At 43.1% G+C, this 20,948-nt stretch overlaps 1 long non-coding RNA gene across 1 annotated transcript; it reads left to right on the plus strand.

Annotated features, from left to right (window-relative positions):
- Window positions 1-1,392: 1,392 nt before the first annotated feature.
- LOC115646305 lies at window positions 1,393-20,697 on the plus strand. The gene is made up of 6 exons (XR_003998989.1): window positions 1,393-1,459; window positions 2,046-2,156; window positions 5,422-5,592; window positions 7,650-7,856; window positions 8,797-8,934; window positions 20,433-20,697. It is a non-coding gene; the product is annotated as an uncharacterized LOC115646305 (long non-coding RNA).
- The last annotated feature ends 251 nt before the right edge of the window (window positions 20,698-20,948 follow it).

Raw genomic sequence — 20,948 nt, forward strand, 5'->3', positions numbered from 1 at the left:
TTTGCAAACCATGGAACATAATTAGGCCAATTTCACAGCAATTAAAATGTTTCTAGACCAAGTAACAGGTAAGCACTGGGGCTCCATATCAGGGGAAGACTGAAATCGGACACAGGATTTGTCTGTGGCTGTCACAGATGACAAGGATAGCTAAGCATGTTTGCCTGGGAGTCAGATAAGCAGAAGACTCCTCCAATTCATTCACTAGTTTGGATTTGAGAAGGTAGTAGTTTGAACTGTTGTCATGGTCTCTGGCTGTGAACCCCTACCAGTCAGAATCCAATAACACAGATATATTCTTTCATGAAGAGGCATCCCCTCTGAAAATTGTCCTGAATGGATCCTACTAGGGTGACCAGATTCCCGATTTTATAGGGACAGTCCTGATTTGGGGGCATTTTCTTATATAGGCAACTATTTGCCCCTACCCCCTTCCCAATTTTTTTTACACCTGCTGTCTGGTTACCCTAGATCCTACGCATTGGCCTTCGCCTCAGAGTTAACAGACTCAATATTTTAGATTAATATTGACTTGTGGCCAACTGCACATCATTTAAAACTATTACTTTAAAATGGATTAGCAGTATGCTTTCATTCCGTGTGTGTTTAAACTAAATCCCAAGGCTGCTAGAGCTGTTTGATTACTTACTTCACAAGGAATTAGTGGCAATTTAAGGTCAGTTTCTAGCCAAATGAGAATTTCAGATCTCTGCTCATCTCTCATTATGTATATTGATCTTTTTTTAAATATTGCACATGCAAATTATTTTGCAGCAAACACAAAAAGCTCAAGAAGGCAGCAGCAGCAGTAGCCATAATCAGATTCTGAACAGACAGTGCATGGAGGAGTTTGGTTTCTCTTCTGCTTTTAGCAACGGCTGGGATTACCTTTTCTTCCAGTGAGAGGCAAAGCTATTGAATTGTTGCAGGATCATTTTTTCCCAGCAAGTAGACAGTTTTAACAATTCATGCACACGTGGTTCTTCCCCAGCGTCTCTGAATTCCAGACTTCCAGCTGGGTGCCATTTGATAATGAAAAGGACCTGACAAGCACTTCCCAGCCATCCCATAGCAGAGCTAGTCCCCGTTTTATAAAGCAAAAGGCAATTTTGTCTGATCCTTGCTGGTATCCCATGAGGGAATGGAGTGAACAAGCTTCACGAATGATTTCCAGCTTGGTGGAGATGCAATAAGAGACCGGAATTAGAGAGGAATTGAGGAGAGTAAAAAGAAAACCAAGAGGCCTCACACTTGCACTCATTTTGCATAGCTAAAAACAGCAGCCCACTTATTTAATTTGGACTGCAGAGTTAAGCAATCAGCCCATTCCATTTGCAATACGTTAGCTATAAATGGACATTCTTGCCCAAGAGCACTCTTTTGAGCAAAACTGAGCATTCAAACAATGTGCATGATGGAGGAGGGGAGCTCGGTCTGAGGATTATTGCTACATACCGAGGTAACTCCAAGTTTCATTAGCAAATGTGTGCTCATTTATATCAATCTGGGTGCATACAAACGTGGTTTGTTTCCTACAGCTGTTGTGTGCATGAGAGGGGGTGCTGAGGGAGCAGGGGTTCCTGCTTCACTGCTTGTGAAGGTTAAATGGACTTAGTGGGACAGAATTGCATCAAAAATTCAACCTTTCAGCCATGAAGTGCTAATGTGGGCATAGCCTTTTAAAAAGAGCTGCCAGTTTTATGACAACAATCTAATCTCCTCCCCCCCGTAGTACATGCCAGTCCAGATTGCTGTTAGTGCGTCACATTTGCAATTGTATGGAAACAGCAGAATTAGCTCTGCATGCTTTGCCTGTTTATGTTTTGTTTTGTATCATCTTATTTCTGTTAACATATGCAGTGACAACCTGTTAAAAAATCAGAACCTTTATTGCACACACAAACCATATATGTGAAGTAGGTTACAATTCCATAATAATATTTCTCAGCATCACTGTTGTATAGACTTATTTTCTTTGTAATAAAATTACTGTAATTTCTTTTGTGAACTCATGAAAAAGTGCTATTCTACCCTCTCCAATCCAGGCTCTTCCTGGAGGAATATTTGCAGAGCCTAGTGATAGCCACTGAACAGTCAACATTTGCTAATAATAACCACAGCAGTTTGAAAGAAGACTTTTCATAGGGAGATCTAAGGTAACTATGTGATAACAAATGGCACTTATAAACTTTACAACAACTTCTATGGCATATATCAATGAATTGCAGATATGAACTTTTGACTCCAATGGAAAGGTTTTGCATGTGTTTTTAAATGAGCATTTTAACAAATATTGTGGGGAGGGGGTTTTCACAAATATAGCAACTATTCCGTCCCTTGGAATGTCTGTTCCATTGTGTGAAAGATGTTCTTTTTCAACAAAGAAAGTGCCGTGATTCCAAATGTAGTGTCCTACATGAATATTACTGAAAGGGCTTCTAGGCTGCGCAGTCATGAGCATATGGAGGGAAGCCAAACTGGACACACAAAATGTCATGAAGGGACCATGTGGCAGTGATGGACAATTACGTGAGATATTTCCCTGCCTCTGCAGAATATCTGGGCAGCTGACAGGCTACACAGGAGAGAAGGAGCTGGAAAGGAGCCAAATAACAGCAAATCTACATGGTCTGTTCCCTTTCCTTTGCATATTGAAGCCCACATAAAAACCTGGGATTAGTTAATGCTGCTCAGAGCAGCATCAGCTACTGCTCCAGAATTTATTTCCTCCATTGGCAGGGTCACACAGTGCAGCACCACAGCTAACTGGCAAAATGCCTGACCAGGAACTGCCTCTTTTGCAGTGTGGTTGTAGTCCTGTTGGTCCCAGGATATTAGAAAGACATGGTGAATGAGATAATAGGATTTTTCACAGACCCACCCAGAGGGAAGCATGGTGGCTCATCCCCTCCTAGTGCCTGCTGGGCCAGCTCTCTCCCTCCCTGAGCACAATAATAGCGTTTATTAGACCAAACTGGTCCAATAAACGCTATTACTGCACCCCCTTGACTGCCTTTTGCAGTGCTCAGGGAGGGAGAGAGAGGGCCAAGGAGGCACTAGGAGGGGATGAACCACCATGCTTCCCTCTAGATGGGTCTGTGAAAAATCCTTTCTTAACTACGTAGGTCATTAGCCTCTGCCCGTTTTCACATTCCCTTCCCAGCCACTCTGTGCATCTGATGAAGTGGGCTGTAGCCCCTGAAAGCTTATGCTCAAATACATTTGTTAGTCTCTATGGTGCCACAAGGACTCCTCGTTCTTTTTTCAGACAGAAATGTAACCTTCTAGCTGCACTTTAAGGGTACATCTGCACAGTAGCTGGGATCCTGCTTGAGCTAGCATGCTAAAAAGAGCAGTGTAGCCAGGGGTAGCATAGGCAGCCGCTCAGGCTTATTGCCTGAATACAAACCCACTGAGACACCTGGTGTGTACACAGGTGGCTACCCGGAGCTGCTGCCCATCTTGCTGCCCCAGCTACACTGCTACTATTAGTGCGCTAGCTCAAGCAGAGCTAGCTTGTGCCTGGCTACCTGCCCTGGGAAATATTCTCCCAGATACAGGGTAGATGTATCCTAAAAGGATGCTCGGCTTTTGGAATATTCCCCTCTACCCCATGACTTTTACTGCCAGTAGGCAACAAACCTTTATGGCCCAAGACACCCAAGTTAGGTTCTAGTGTTGTAGCGACCCTAGAAAACCATGGAAACAGTAATGCAGAGGCCTAGGGTGTCAGTGGACTGAAAATTGGATATGAGTTTGCTCTTCAAAATGGCAGGGGAAAAACAGAAGCATAGTGCAGTTTTGGGTTGCATCTATTGAGGCATCACAAGATTGAGCCGGGAAGTGGCAGAATTTTCTCTGACTTTTCTACATCGTCCCAGTGTTAAGGTGCCCAGAACTGATTACAGATTTGCAGAAAAGGATTGAAAACTATATATGACTTAATTATAATGGATAATTCAACATCTGATTAATACACTTCTACCTCGATATAACGTGACCTGATATAACACGAATTCAGATATAACACAGTAAAGCAGTGCTCGCGGGGGGGCGGAGCGGGGCAGGGCTGTGCACTCCAGAGGATCAAAGCAAGTTCAATATAATGCAGTTTCACCTATAACACAGGAAGATTTTTTGGCTCCCGAGGACAGCATTATATTGAGGTAGAGGTGTCTATTCTTTTTCTGTATGCAGTCGATCTCAGAACAAATTTGATTCCGATAACACAGGGATTACGAATAGTCACTGTTCATGCTGCATGACTGATCAGCTAAATTATATGACATTTTCATTCCCTGATTAGGTGACCTAATTAGCCACGAATATTCTTATCTGTTAGACAAATCTACTGTGCAAATAATAAGACCACTTTTCTGTAATTGCCATTATAGCATTTTCAGTGTGATTGTTCTCAAGGATATTTATGTACACCAGAATTCACCAAGATTTTGCTTTTTATGAACACTTTTGTGAGCAAAACCTTGCTTATTCAACTGTTAACGCAATCAAGTGAAGGTGGTCTAGGATACTGGTGGAGTGAATCTGTGTTTTATTCACAAAATGCTTTTTTGCTGCATTCACGGCATGTATTGAGGAGGGTAATTAACAGTGATTAATGAACAAGAGGGAGTGACTTATTAGAAGAGATAGGAGAAACTAAATAGGTGCTTCTTGGCTAAGCAATGACTCAAAAAAGGCATCTGCAACTACTTGAAGGATGGAAACGTTCAGGGCCAGATTCTGATATATTATTCAACACGGGTAAGGTCTTGCTCCACAAATGGCCTCTTTGAAGCCAATGGGATTAGTCCTGAAGTAAGATGATTCTAAGTGTGAATAAAGGCTCAGCATCTGGCCCTAAAAGAGAAATTACTTAGCGTGGTACAAGTCAGGGGAGACACTGGGACAAAAGTTAACAAAAGAAAATTTAAGGTTTCATATTAAAAAGATCTTCCCAACAGGGCATTCTATAATACTGGGAATAGTTTTCCAATAGCTCTGGTGGAAGTCTCTCCATCATTGGGGCATTTAAACTAGGCAAAAATAATAGGAAATATATTACAAGGAAGACTTGTGCTGGGGGAGAGCGTCTAGCTCATACTCCTAGATAAGGCCAGAAGGGACCGTTATGATCATCTAGTCTGACCTCCTGCACATCACAGCACCTCACCCACCCACTCCTGCAACAGCCCCATAACCTCTGGCTGAGTTACTGAAGTCCTCAAATCTTGATTAAAAGACTTCAAGTGACAGAGAATCCACTAGTTGCCTAACAGGTCTTTTCAAACACAAATTATGATGATTGGAAGAATCAAGGTTATCCTGCATAGACCGATCAAGTTGCTCAGCTCCAACACAATGCACAGATTCTTAGCAGAGACCATAAATCTCTTTGTGACTCCTATCTTTTCTTTACAGTTTCCTCGACTGTCAAGAGCATGGGGAGTGAAGGCTGAGCTAAACCTCTGAAAAACATTTAGGTCACCTCCCAGCAAATACACCAAGGAACTGCCAAAGAAAAGCATAACAATCTTTCAGCTTCAATCATTTCAGCTGAAATTATAATGCAGAGGAATGTCGACGTGACTGGTAGGTTTTAGCGGAAAGAGCTCATTCCCCCAGTCCCCACCCCCTGCCCCCTGTGCTCAAAATGTTGTATTTTTTGACATGACCAAATTTCCAAAGGCACAAAAGATCCCTCCAAGTGGTAAGTTATCCCATTGCCTATCATGATGATTTCTTCCTTGTTCTTTTTCAAATGAGAGTCCATGCACCAGGCAGCAATCTGAGGATTGTACAGATGAAATAGAAGAAACTCCTTTTATAATGTGCTCATTGCTTTTAATTTAACAGGGCTGTTGGCTGCCTTTGCCCTGGGCTGAGATTACCTAGTTCAGAAATAGGGAAAATAATGAAACCAAAACCAAATAGAAAAGCACTCATCAAAACAATTTGAGGTGCTCAGGAGCAGGAGAATGTTATGTAAATGAGCTGACACAGTACGGAAATGGCTAAAGACAATAGGAGAACAATATATGGTACTTTCAGACTCTTGACTGGAGGAAAAGTGTGCAGTGGTAAGTAGGTAAATAAATATTAATCCCATACTCTTTGTATTGGCACAGCAGTGTTAGCTGCACAACAGAGTAGTGGACCCAGAGAGGAGATTTCTGGGTGACTGAGTGGATACACACCACTGGAGAAGTAGCTTTGGCAGCCATCCTGTATTGTGGCACTGCCATCCCAAATCATCGGTGACTGACACTCTCTGAATAGTTTCACTCTCTCCGCTGAGTTTACACTCTTCAAATACTTGTAGACAATTACGAGAGCTCCCCTCAGTCACTGTTTAGTCAACTGTACATAATTTTGTGCTTTTTAATCTTTCCTCCCATGTCAGTGATACCAGTCCCTTAGTCCCGTTTGTTATTCTTTGCAGAATTCTCTCCATTATGAGATGCTCAAACCCAGGACCACCTGTGGGGAGAGAGGGCAAAAGGCTCAGGCCGCCCCAGACCCTAATTTGAGAGGGCTCCTGAATTGAGTGGTGTTGCAGCCTGGCACATGGAGTTGCAGAGTCACTCAAGTTTGGCCCAGCTGCCCCTTTGTCATGACAAACTTTGCCCCGGCCCTCCAAGAACTTCTGCATGGCCCTGCTCAAAGCTGAATGCAATAGTTGCAAAATTTATTATTGTAATTATTTAGTATTTGTATTGTGACAAAGTAATTAAAAGAGGTCATGCTATTAAACACTCAATTATTGCATAATGATCTAAAACATTGAATAACGCAACCTCAGAGTAAAAGTCCCCATGTACTAAGGGCTGTACACTCTTTGAAAAAAGACAGACTTGTGACAAAGAGCTTACAGTCTGCGATGAGACAGCAGGTGGAGAAAAACAAATGGGAGAAGACAAGGTAATAGTGACATGACTGTGCGTGGGTGGTATAAGCAGCAGCAGTCTCAGGATACTCACTGCCTATTTGAAGGGAACCTAGCAGTAAAATATTTCCCATGAATGCGATATGATCTGAATATGCCAAACACTTTAGTTTGTGGGGATGGAAAACAGAAGAAAATATTAAATCTTTAACTCATGCTGAAACACTGCACTGTGGTGCCATAAAGTATGGAAGGAAGACAAAAGAGGAAGTGATAATATGGTTAACTGTTAAGAAAGATGATAAAATAGTCTACATAACGAGACATACAATACAGTCACTTAAATTACTCCCAATTCTTTTACAACCTTAAACTAAAACAAGCTTCATTATGTTAGAACAGCTAAAATGCAACCCTTGTGCAAGGAAGAGCAATAAGTATAATTGTGTGTGTGTGTCTTCAAGATCATTTACTGAGAACATGCCTAGTATTCTGCTTTGCTGGGGCAACTGTGGCAAAAGCAAACACAAGCTGAATGATTTAGGAGCCCAAGCCCTATCTTTTACCTCTAGTACCAGATTCAAACCTCTATGACTGGACCAGAGATATACAAAAAAACAAGGACAAATTTCTGTTGTTTTTACTTTGTTGTGGAAGGTCTGAATGAATGACACTTAGGACTGAATTTTATTCTTTTTTTTTTTTAATTACTTAAACTAGGAAGGTATTTAATCTTTTTCTTTCTTGCAACTTTCCTATTCAGCCTTCTTCCAGAACTCATGATCGTATGCCAGGCTGTCATGCAGATTGGTCTTTCTGAGGTTCACTGGTATCCAGTCCACGTGCTGAGTCGTTGGTCATCTTCCATCCACAGTCATCGCAAGAGTCATTGTACTGACACAGCTGTCCAATCTCCACTGGTTATGCCCACACCAACATAGCCTGGCCTCCCTCAACCTGTCCAGGGGCGGTGAGTTATATGGGCCTGTGGTGCCCAGGCTCCAGCAAATTCAGGGCTCGGGGTGCCCGGCTCCACCATTGTTCAGGTCTGGGTCTCTCCCTCCAGCCCCCCCTTGCTGCCCCGCATGCCTCCCCCAAGGGTCAGTATCTGCCCTGGGCAGTGGACAGCTGCCCCCTGCAGCTCCGCACTGCACTCCTTCGCTGGCCGTTGCTGCTGCCTGCTACAAGGGAGCGGCACCGGGGCAGGCTGAGGCAGCTGCTGCACCTGAGGAGGTGAATGGCAGACCCCTCTCCCCAGCAGATGACTCCGAGTCAACTCCAGGGGGGGAGGGAGCTTATCCTGGCAGGATCTCCTGAAGAGCAACCTGGGGGGGCTTGGGTGAGTGTCATGCTGGGGAGGAGGTCCCTGCTCCCCTGGAGCTCACTGCTGCTGGTGGGGAGAGGACTAGGGGGGAGACCTCCTCTCTGGCCCCTGCCCCAGGACAGCCTGCCTGCTGCATCCCAAACGCCTCATCCCTGGTCCAGCCCCACACCCCACCCCCTCCTGCACCTCAACCCCCTACCCCAGCCCAGAGCCTGCACCCAGCACCCAAACTCTGTCCCAGAGCCCACACCCCTCCTGCACCCAAACTTCCTCCCAGAGCCTGCACCCCAAACTCCCTCCCAGGCAGGTGTGGGGGGAGGGAAGGGTGAGACTTGGACCCGTTCTGGGCACCACCAGAAATTATACAAACCTGCCACCCCTGAACCTGTCTTCAGTTGGAGCAAACTGCATGAATCCCCTTTCAATCTTGTTTCATTTTCTATCATGAAGTGCCAATTATTTGAACATCTCAACATCTTCATTTCCTTTTTTGTGGCAAGCCAAGTTTCTGTTCCGTACATTAAGATGGGTCAAATTGCAGTTTTATACACTATCTTTTAACTTTATTGGCATATTTTGTTTACAGAGAACTGGGGTCAGCTGCCACCATTTGCACTATGCAGCTTTAGTAAGATGCTGGGCTTCACCATCATCAGTCGCCATTGATTCTCGGTATTTAAATTGTTTCACTGTTCTAAGCTGTCTGCCTGTAATATCCTTTATGGTGAGTGCTCCTCCCTTAGATATCATAACCTCAGTGTTACTAACATGTGCCCTCAGGCTAGCCGGCTCACAACTACATTGCCGCTATTCAAAGTTGGCTTGTTGGATCTCGCATTCTTCCACACATCTCTAAATCATCTGCAAACAGCATCTTCCAAGGCAAATCCCTTCGTATAGTCTCACTCATCACCTATCCATCCACAGCTGCAAACTAAAAGGGGCTCAACACTGACCTCTGAGGCAGGCCAATGTTTACCAGAAATTCTCTACTGTAGCCCCATTTAGTTTTGACTATGTTTGTCACTCCACCACACATGTTTAAAGTAATATTTTATTGAATTAGGATATGTTGTAATGTCACCCATAGTAAAGTAATACATCTCTAGAGAATGGACTTGAATTTAAGGTATTGTAAATGTATTCCTTACATTGGAATGTACATCTCTTTTTCAAATATGCTTGTCCTATTCGTTTAGCCTATTTTTTTCTCCCCTCCCCCTGCCTTCTTCATCTTATATCTGTAATGCAGAGAAAACTGGCTGCTGATCAAAGAAAGTGGAAGAGTGGTGAAGTAATATATCAGTACTTCCCCAATTCCTGGATTGCTGCAAGCATCCTGTTAATATCTGAAATCCCCATTTTTGGTCTTTTTTACTGTAAGATACAATTGGAAAGGTCACAACATTTCTAGGTTGTTTGAATCAAGTCTATTTTCAGTTTTGTGGGTTTAAATGTCCAAAAATACTCAGGATATCTCTGATGAAGACATACAATAGAAAATAGGCACAAACAAGTACTGTAAACAATATCTAGAACCTACACCCCATCAACTCATCCACTCCTTTACCCTGTTCCTGATCTCTTGAACACTGGAAATTCCCATGTGTTCTGCAATGGCCATTTCTTATGCTCAGAAATACTTCCTACCTCATTTGATACAAGCATCTGTTGGTAATTAGATAAAAATAATCACTAGTATAAACATGACTGGTCTGGCCCAATCTATCCTAAAAAGTACATTCTGCAAGTCAGCCTATTTTTATTCATTGGGCATTTGCCTTCTCCATGCTCATCATGAATAAAATGCATGCAACATGATTTCATCCCCATGGAAAAATAAATCAAACAACCCAAAGTATAACAGCTATGATGGAAACAAATGCTTCATAGGTTAAAATTGCTAGAGACCCACAGACAAAACAAGGGTAAATATGTAGATGTGATAACATTTATTACTGAAATTATTTTGAGGGCCTTCCAAGGTATTCAACCACCCTCCCCGCATACAGTTTCTCCCTCCTTTACTTCCCTCCTGTCCTCAGAGGAGTCTCACTGCAGTAAATGTCTCCCATCTGATACCATGGAAGGCTGGGACACAATTCTCTCCAGAACCTATCAAGACCATTCCAAGAATCAGCCACAGATGACAGTCCATGAGTGTACCAGGTGTTACCTCCCACATCTAGACACCCTCAGAGTCAGATAAAACTGTCATTGCAGCTTTCCACATTCTCCACCCCCCACCGTGATTAGTTCACTTTTCCTGAATCTTATCCAGGCTTTACGAAGTGTTCATATTGAGTCTAATCCAGCCTTCCACTGAATCTAATCTAGCTCGATCTAGTGTTTAAACTACTCTTAGAGCATAATATTTTATGGACTGAGAAAGCCACAGTGCAGCTGAAAGCTCTGGGGAAGCAGTGACGCTTAAGTTGAACTGTGGCTTTCTTTGTCCATGAAGCATTCTGTCATAGGGTTCAGCATGGATTTCCACAAAACTGGCTCATGTCTGCCAGCCAGAGTAGAAGAGAAGAGGAGGCCATGGCCCCACCTTCCCGTGGGGATTCTAGCACCACTGACAGCACTAGATTCCTTAAGACTTTGCAGGCTGGTAATACAAAGATTGAGTTTGTGATGGTCACTCTTAGTTCCATGCAGGACTAGGCCTAATCTAACCTAATTTGGATTATCTAGCAGAAAGGTTGCTGTGTTCTAATTCCGGGAGTCTACACAAGGGCACTATTGCTAACATATTGCTAACACTGGTATTAGCAATGTTGGCAACATGGTAAAGGAAGACCACTAGTTGTCATCATCTTTTTAAGCATTACCTATCTAAAGTATCTTTGGATATGTCTACAGAGCAACCAAAAACCTGCAGCTGGCCCGTGCCAGATGACTTGGGCTCATGGAGAGCAGGCTGGGGGGCTGTTTCATTGCTGTGTAGACTTCTGGGTTACGGCTGGAACCCGAGCTCTGGGACACTTCCACCGCGCAGTGTCCGAGAGCCCAGATTCTAGCTGAGCCTAGAAATCTACACAACAATGAAACAGCCTCACAGCCCTAGTACTGTGAGCCAGAGTTGGCTGGCACAGGTGAGCCATGGATTTTTCTTAGATATGTAGACATACCTTATATGGTCTTGAACTCATGGTCTTTAATGCATTTTTGCCCTCATAATACCCTTGTGAGATAGGTCAGCATTATTATCCCTATTTTACAGATTGGGAACTGAAGTCCAGAAAGACTAGACCATGTTTCCTTTGATTATATAATTCCGTTCAAAGCAGGTCTAATTGATATGGTGTTTAAAATCACCATTGATGGCCTGCAATGGAAACAATGCCCAAAGAAAAGCCTTTCTGGAGACTCTCAGTTGCAGTGGGCTTTCTAGGATTTAAATGACTTTCACTATAAAATGCTTGCAGCCATTTCTAGGATAGATGGGCTTCAGTTACAAAAATCTGATTCATGCCCACACTTTCCCAGAGGTCAGGCTTGCTCAGGTCTGGGGTTTTCTTCAGGCCTGACTGTAGGTTAACCTAAAGCTAGAAAGAAAATTATGCTCTTAAAATTGGTTTGCTTGTCCCACAGCAGATTATTTTTTGATTTAGTCTGACCAGATTTATTAGTGATAATGCTATCTCCAGTTTTTGCACAAGGTAGTATTACCTGTCTCAGATCTGGTCTACACTTTAGATCTACCTAGGTATGTCACCCCCTCTCCCCCCCCACCCAAAAAAAATCACACCCTTGAGGCCCATAGTTAAACCAAACTAACCTCCAGGGTAGACACAGCTAGTTCGACTGAAGAATTCTTTCATCCACCTAGCTACTACTGCTCAGGGAGGTGGATTACTTACAGCAACAGAAAAAAACCCATCTATACTATGGCGGCACAGCTTCAGTGCTGCAGCTGCACTGCTGAGGTGCCTGTACTGTAGACATGCCCTCAGCCTGTTGGAAGGGAGCCTGCAGGCCCTGCTGTGACTAACCACCATTGTTTTGGGGTAAAGCACTAATGTCAGTGAGAAAGAAGCCTCCTACCCAAAGAGGAAGGCAACCATCTCTGGCTTGATTTACTCAAATACCATCACAGCTCATCTTGAGTTTATACCGCTTCACACCGTGCGCTCATTTGCCAGGAACAACTCCAGAAATGTATTCACATAAATAGAGCATCTAGACACAAGAGTTTGATTGAGCTCTAACACAAGTTTTTTGGGTCAAGCTGCATATACAAGGTGGTTCACTAGAGTTTGGGGGCATTTTACGTTGGAAGCCCCATAAAGAAACAAAAGGGAACTTTCCACTATGGGCCCAAGGTGCAGTTAAAACTGACTTGTTTTGTTGCATGAAAATTCAGTTTCTGTTTTCCACATAAGTTATTTTCCATGTAAATAGTTTTTTAATTAACTTCTAGCCAGCAAGCAAAGCAAAACATGATTTATGGCTCTTTTAGTAACAAATCCATTGTGCATCTTCTGATGCAGCTGCCTGCCATTGGTGGGTAATTTTAAAGCAGTTCGTGTTTAAACAGCCCTGATGTTTTCTGGAGCAAAACTGCGGCAATGATACTCAGTCATCTGACTGAGCAGGAATCCTTCCTCCTCTCCACTTTGATCTATGGGGGATGTGAAATGCCCACCCATTCAAAATGGAAAATGATTTCAATACTTTTGCCAAGATTTGAGGGCTATGGAAGATGGTGAATGGTGGGTGCCTGCTTCTAGATGGCTGGTATTTTGATACTGTACATGGTGTGCCTTTGCCTTCAGAGAGACTTCCACACTACAGCAAACAGAAACAGTGATTATAAACAAGACAGCAAATTTGAGGTCATACCTTCCCTGCCACACGAAGAGAAGCAGTTTATAATACTTCAATGGAGTGCTACATATTTGTATGCCACTGGCACCTTGGGGTCCCAAGCCACAGCTGCAGCAGCACAGGAGCCAGCAAACAGAGCTGTACACAGGGGAGTTTCAGTGGGAGTTCTGTTGGAGGAGCAGGTTCTTGTAGATTGTATTATGTAGTGTGTAGTTTGTAGATTGTGGATTGTATTGTGTAGTGTGTGTGTGTGTGGAGGCTACTAGGGGCAGTATGCTGGGAGAGCAGCGGAGCCCTGATTAGGGGGCGGGGCTTACCTGATTAGGGGTCCTATATAAGTAGCCAGCCAGTCAGGCAGCGGCACAGGAGCCAACAAACAGAGCTGTAAACAGGGGAATTTCAGTGGGAGTTTCCAGGGGGAGGTTGCAGGGGAGGCTAAGACAAAGGAACCGACAAGCAAGTCAAGGGATAGGGTGGTGGTCTGGTGCCTGCTGGGGGCTTGTGTTGGGTTGACTACCAGGTGTCAGGTGTGAAGGCCATGACTGATACAGAGGCAGCAGTGAAAGACACAATGAGGATGACTGGATGTGGAAGCTGCGGCATGTACATGATCCTGGAGGGGGCGCCTGAAAAGAGCTTTGTCTGCATGAAGTGCTGCCTGATAGAGCTGATGGAAGAGAAGATCCGAGGACTGGAGATGCAGGTGGAAACTCTGGTTGAGTTCAGAAGGGGGGTTGAGCAGACGATGGAGCACAGACACGAGGGGGCTGAAGGGATAAGCTCAGATGTGCGGATGGAAGCAGGACCAAAGAATTCTGAGGAGAGACTGCTGGGGGAGGAAAGTGGATGGTGGAAGCATGTGACTAAGAGAACGAAGCAGAGGAAAAGACGGGCCAGTGAAGGACAAATAGAACTCAGGAACAGGTTTGCAGAGTTGGAAAATGAAGAAGGGGCACAGTAGGTGGTCGCTGAAGGAGAGAGGGCAAGGAAAAAGAGAAAAACTGATAGTCCTGCAAGAGGAGGGGAGGAGTCAATGGAGGCAACACCAAATATGACCCCCAGGAGGATTGCAAGGGGGAATAGGAATCGAGAGGACTTACAGCTGGTGGGTGTGGGAGATAGATTGGAGAAGCACACTGTCACCAGGAAAAGGCAGGTCTACGTGATTGGAGACTCCTTACTGAGAAGAATAGACAGGCCTGTGACTAGAGCTGATCAGGAGAACAGAAGGGTGTACTGTATGCCGGGTGCTAAGATACAGGATGTGGACCTGAGGCTGAAAAGAATACTAGCGGGAGCGGGGAAGAATCCTTTGATTGTCCTTCATGTGGGAATGAATGATATGGCCAGATACCCTCTGGAATGTATCAAGGGAGACTATGCCAGACTGGGGAAGATGCTTAAGGAAATCGAGGCTCAGGTGATCTTCAGTGGGATTCTGCCGGTTCCTAGAGAAGGGCAACAAAGGTGTGACAAGATTATGGCGATCAACAGATGGCTCAGGCAGTGGTGCTATAAGGAGGGTTTTGGGATGTACGGCCATTGGGAAGCATTTACGGACAGAAGACTGTTCTCTCGGGATGGACTTCACCTGAGCAAGGAGGGAAATAGACTTTTAGGATGGAGGCTCGCCGACCTGATTAAGAGAGCTTTAAACTAGAAATTTGGGGGAGATGGTTGGGAGATGTTCAGGAGATCTCCACACCGGAATTTAACCTTGAGAGGGAAGTAAACAAAGTAAGAGGGGATACAGCCGTGGACAGAAGAATTGGCATAAGGAGGAAGGGTAGTGTAGATAACAGACTAACAGGTGATGTTGGTGGTAGAATGTCCGTGCCTAACAGGGTACAGAATGTGAGTGAAGCCAAATGGCAAAAATTAAGATGTCTGTACACTAATGCGAGGAGCCTAGGGAACAAAATGGAGGAACTAGAGCTACTGGTGCAGGAAGTGAAACCGGATATTATAGGGATAACAGAAACGTGGTGAAATAGTAGTCATGACTGGAGTACAGGTTTTGAAGGCTATGTGCTGTTTAGGAAAGATAGAAATAAAGGCGAAGGTGGTGGAGTAGCATTGTACATCAATGAGGAGGTTAACTGTAAAGAAATAAGAAGTGATGGAATGGACAAGACAGAGTCTGTCTGGGCAAAAATCACACTGGGAAAGAAAGCTACTAGAGCCTCCCCTGAGATAGTGCTTGGGGTGTGCTACAGACCACTGGGATCTGATTTGGATATAGACAGAGACCTCTTTAATGTTTTTAAGGAAGTAAACACTAATGGGAAATGTGTGATCATGGGAGACTTTAACTTCCCAGATATAGACTGGAGTACAAGTGCTAGCAAGAATAGTAGAGCTCAGATTTTTCTGGATGTGATAGCTGATGGATTCCTTCACCAAGTAGTTGAAGAACCGACAAGAGGGGATGCCATTTTAGATTTGGTTTTGGTGAGCAGTGAGGACCTCATAGAAGAAATGGTTGTAGGGGACAACCTTGGTTCGAGTGATCATGAGCTGATTCAGTTCAAACTAGATGGAAGGATAAACAAAAATAGATCTGGGACTAGGGTTTTTTATTTCAAAAGGGCTAACTTTAAAGAATTAAGGAAATTAGTTAGGGAAGTGGATTGGACTGAAGAACTTATGGATCTAAATGCGGAAGAGGCCTGGAACTACTTTAAGTCGCAGCTGCAGAAACTATCGGAAGCCTGCATCCCAAGAAAGGGGAAAAAAACCATAGGCATGAGTTGTAGACCAAGCTGGATGAGCAAGCATCTCAGAGAGGTGATTAAGAAAAAGCAGAAACCCTACAAGGAGTGGAAGAAGGATGGGATTAGCAAGGAAAGCTATCTTAGTGAGGTCAGAACATGTAGGGATAAAGTGAGAAAGGCTGAAAGCCAAGTAGAATTGAACTTTGCAAAAGGAATTAAAACCAATAGTAAAAGGTTCTATAGCCATATAAATAAGAAGAAAACGAAGAAAGAAGAAGTGGGACCTCTACACACTGAGGATGGAAAGGAGGTTAAGGTTAACCTAGGCATGGCCCAATATCTAAATAAGTACTTTGCCTCAGTCTTTAATAAGGCTAATGGGGAGCTTAGGGGTAATGGAAGGATGACAAAAGGGAATGAGGATATGGAGGTGGATATTACTACATCTGAGGTAGAAGCCATACTTGAACAGCTTAATGGGACAAAATTGGAGGGCCTGGACAATCTTCATCAGAGAATATTAAAGGATCTGGCGCATGAAATTGCAAGCCCGTTAGCGAGAATTTTTAATGAATCAGTAAACTCAGGGGTTGTATTGTATGAGTGGAGAATTGCTAACGTAGTTCCTATCTTTAAGAAAGGGAGAAAGAGTGATCCGAGTAACTATAGGCCTATTAGTTTGACATCTATAGTATGTAAGGTCTTGGAAAAAATTTTGAAGGAGAAAGTAGTTAAGGACATTGAGGTCAATGGTAATTGGGACAAAGTACAACATGGTTTTACTAAAGATAGATTGTGCCAAACCAACCTGATCTCCTTCTTTGAGAAGGTGACAGATTATTTAGACAAAGGAAATGCGGTAGACTTAATTTACCTCGATTTCAGTAAGGCATTTGACACGGTTCCACATGCGGAATTATTAGTCAAATTGGAAAAGATGGGGATCAATATGAAAATTGAAAGGTGGATAAGGAACTGGTTAAAGGGGAGACTACAACGGGTCGTACTGAAGGGTGAACTGTCAGGCTGGAAGGAGGTTACTAGTGGAGTTCCTCAAGGATCGGTTCTGGGACCAATCTTATTTAACCTTTTTATTACTGACCTTGGCACAAAAAGCAGGAATGTGCTAATAAAGTTCACGGATGACACAAAGCTGGGGGGTATTGCTAACACGGAGAAGGACCGGGATATCATACAGGAAGAACTGGATGACCTTGTAAACTAGAGTAATAATAATAGGATGAAATTTAATAGTGAAAAGTGCAAGGTCATGCACTTAGGGATTAATAATAAGAACTTTTGATATAGATTGGGGACGCATCAGTTGGAAGCAACAGAGGAGGAGAAGGACCTTGGGGTATTGGTAGATCACAGGATGACTATGAGCCGCCAATGTGATATGGCTGTTAAAAAAGCTAATGCGGTTTTAGGCTGCATCAGGCGAGGTATTTCCAGCAAAGATAAGGAGGTGTTAGTACCGTTATATAAGGCGCTGGTGAGACCTCACCTGGAATACTGTGTGCAGTTCTGGTCTCCCATGTTTAAGAAGGATGAATTCAAACTGGAACAGGTTCAGAGACGGGATAACTAGGATGATCCGAGGAATGGAAAACCTGTCATATGAAAGGAGACTCAAAGAGCTTGGCTTGTTTAGTCTAGCCAAAAGAAGGCTGAGGGGGGATATGCTTGCTCTTTATAAATATATCAGAGGGATTAATATTAGGGAGGGAGAGGAATTATTTAAGCTTAATACCAATGTAGATACAAGAACGAATGGGTATAAACTGGACAATAGGAAGTTTAGACTTTAAATTAGATGAAGGTTTCTAACCATTAGAGGAGTGAAGTTCTGGAACAGCCTTCCAAGGGGAGTAGTGGGGGCAAAAGACATATCTGGCTTTAAAATTAAGTTTGATAAGTTTATGGAAGGGATGGTATGATGGGAGAGCCTAATTTTGGCAATTGATCTTTGATTATCGCCAAATAAGTATGCCCAGTGGTTGGTGATGGGATGTTGGATGGGATGGGATCTGAGTTACTGCAGAGGATTCTTTTCTGAGTGCTGGCTGGTGCGTCTTGCCCACATGCTCAGGGTTTAGCTGATTGCCATATTTGGGGTCGGGAGGGAATTTTCCTCCAGGGCAGATTGGCAGAGGCCCTGGAGGTTTTTCGCCTTCCCCTGCAGCGTGGGGCATGGGTCACTTGCTGATGGATTCTCTGCAGCTTGAGGTCTTCAAACCACAATTTGAAGACTTCAATAACTCGGACATAGGTTAGGGGTTTGTTATAGAAGTGGATGGGTAGGGTTCTGTGGCCTGCTTTGTGCAGGAGGTCGGACTAGATGATCACATTGGTCCCTTCTGACCCTAGAATCTATGAATCTACCTGAAAGGAGGTTCCAAAAAGGTTGGATCTAGACTATTCTCAGTGGTAGCAGATGACAGAACAAGGAGTAATGGTCTCAAGTTGCAGTGGGGGAGGTTTAGGTTGGACATTAGGAAAAACTTTTTCACTAGGAGGGTGGTGAAGCACTGGAATGGGTTACCTCGGGAGGTGGTGGAATTTCCTTAGAGGTTTTTAAGGTCAGGCTTGACAAAACGCTGGCTGGGATGATTTAGTTGGGGTTGGTCCTGCTCTGAGCAGAGGATTGGACTAGATGACCTCCTGAGGTCCCTTCCAACCCTGATACTCTATGTGGCTGCTCTTGGAGACAGCTGCACCACCCCCCCCCGCCCCGTGTTCACTAGGCACTGTACAAACATATAATAAGAAACAATCCCTGCTCTGAAGAGCTTACAGTCTAAATAGACTGAGATAAGTTAGATTTGCTGAGTGATCTGAATGATGGGTCATGTAATGTTAGTTCCACCTGATGCTGCACCATTGAAATCAATGGCAGTTTTACCATGACTTCAATGGAATATAGCCTGTGGTATTAGCTTTTTTCTAAAAAAAAAAATTAAAAAAAAGTAAGTTTATACCCTTTTTACCCCCATTATGGTGTATAGAACTGCGAGCATTTTTATTTTAAAATGTTTGGTTTTATTTCCCTGGTTGGTGTTTCACCTTCAAAATATTCAGAACACTAATTCCTGTCCTACTTGTTTAACTGGGAAGTCTTTATTAGAGGTATCGGGCATGGACTGTGAGTTGCCTCAGTCCTTCAGTGAAAGGTCTGTCTGCTCTCCTCCAGAGGGAATTTCCTCATGAGCCATAGTTGATCTCCCCAAACCACGGGCATGATATTTGAGCCCCTTCCTGCTGGCAGAGGTGCACAAAAAGTCTTCACATTCTAACATTAGACACTGAACACACCATATATCAGATTATATGAAAAACAAAATTGGATAGCCATCAATTTTCCAAGTGATACAACTGTTTCCATTCAGCACTGAATAATCACTGCATGTCCTTGTACTATATTTGGTTGATGTTCCACATGTTTGTATTTTCCTCTTTTTGATCTTATGGAACCTTTTTTGAATCATAAATCTATCAATCTCTCATCTCACTTTTGCCCCCCATGGAATGATTTTATCTTGACCTGCTCTATTTTGTATCTAGCAACAAGAGAGCTCTCTTGTTATCACCAATAATATAGGCAGGCCTAGATTTTATAAAATGGTTACTTGGGGTGCATCAATTTTTGGGTAGCAAGCTTGACATGCAATAAAGGGGATTGATTTGCACAAAGTGAGTGCTCAGCAGCTGTGAAAGTCAGGCTCCTTTAAGGTTTCTCAAGTTATATAAAAACTGAGGTACCCAAACAATTTTGAAAATCGTACCCAGAATTCTAGGAGGCCTCTAAACCCCAATGTAGGGTACACAAAGCAACACATTTAGCACAGGTAACATAGTAAACATTTCCATAACAGGCTACTCTCCATCTTGTATATCCCTTCCCTTGGAAATCGTTAGCATCTTTGCAAAAATACAAATAAACAATGGCTGGTTTTTACCTGGTAGAACTATAGAAAATTGCCGTTTCCAGTGCTCTCTTGATATCTGCATGCTCACAACTCCAGGAGTGAAAGACTCAGTCAAGAAATCAAACCCACATTTTAAAAAAGAAAGTGTACAACAGTTGTCTTAAAATGTGTGATCCAGCCTTCATTTTTTATTGCTATAATATCTGCCTGTATTTAGCTGGTTGGAAATTACTATTCCACTGTCTGATTTAGATGCAAGTCAAGCTTTGTTAACAGTGGAAATTGAACCTGATAGAGAAAGGAACAATGATGAGAAACTAAAGGGGAAAAATGGCAGGATGTGCCCCAGGTTTATTCATGCATAACATTGCAGATAATTAATATTTTACAGCTTCCTCTGAAGCATCTGGTACTGGCCACTGTAGGAGAAAGGATACTTGGCTAGATGGAAAATTGGTCTGACCCTATCTGGCAGTTCCTATGCAAGTTTGGCCATAAACCCCTTTTTCTATGTTCCCAGCCCTTGTGGTTGAATGAATGAGTTTTGCTTCAAAGAAATTATTCTGCTATAGCGAAATGTTGAACTAAAAAGCACAGTGTTCCTGGCTTAGAAAGGAAACACCACAAAAGTTGGTACATTTGTCCAATCAGGCTCGGAAACAAAGGGTACAAGAATCCCATCTTAGTTTTTGAAGAAAGCAGTTTCAGTGCTACCAAATGACACTCATGACTCTCTGCTTGTGCAGGAGCTGTGAAGGAGTAAATAATCCTATGTGGAAAGAAGGAAAACTAACCTGAAACTACACAGTGGATTGGTTCGGTTCAATCCCAATGGAAACTGAGCCTGCAGAAGAGCTGTAGTTAAGTGAGATATTGCCATCATTTGAAACTGAACATATTTCATCAATATTCTTCATGCTAATTTCAGTTTAACCTCACTACCTTTACAATATAGTATTTAAAATGTGGCCTTAAAAGTCTGTTGAAGAATGAATGACTAGCTAAATGCCCAGTAAGCAATTTTTCCTCTATGTTTAAATATATAAAATACAATGTGAAGGAAGAAATTATGCAGCTATTATAGTGATGAGACAGTAATAAAATGCACTTGTGTTACTTCTATGACTTTGGTAATTAATATGGCAATTACATTTAATTGCTTTATTTTTGAAAAAGGCAGATAAGATCATGTAAGTAGTTAGTTCTAATGTTCACATTGATAACTAGAGAACTCACCCTTATTCTGCTTCCACTGAAATCAA

This window comes from Gopherus evgoodei, chromosome 1 (assembly GCF_007399415.2).
Source record: "Gopherus evgoodei ecotype Sinaloan lineage chromosome 1, rGopEvg1_v1.p, whole genome shotgun sequence".
In the NCBI taxonomy this organism is placed as follows: domain Eukaryota; kingdom Metazoa; phylum Chordata; order Testudines; family Testudinidae; genus Gopherus; species Gopherus evgoodei.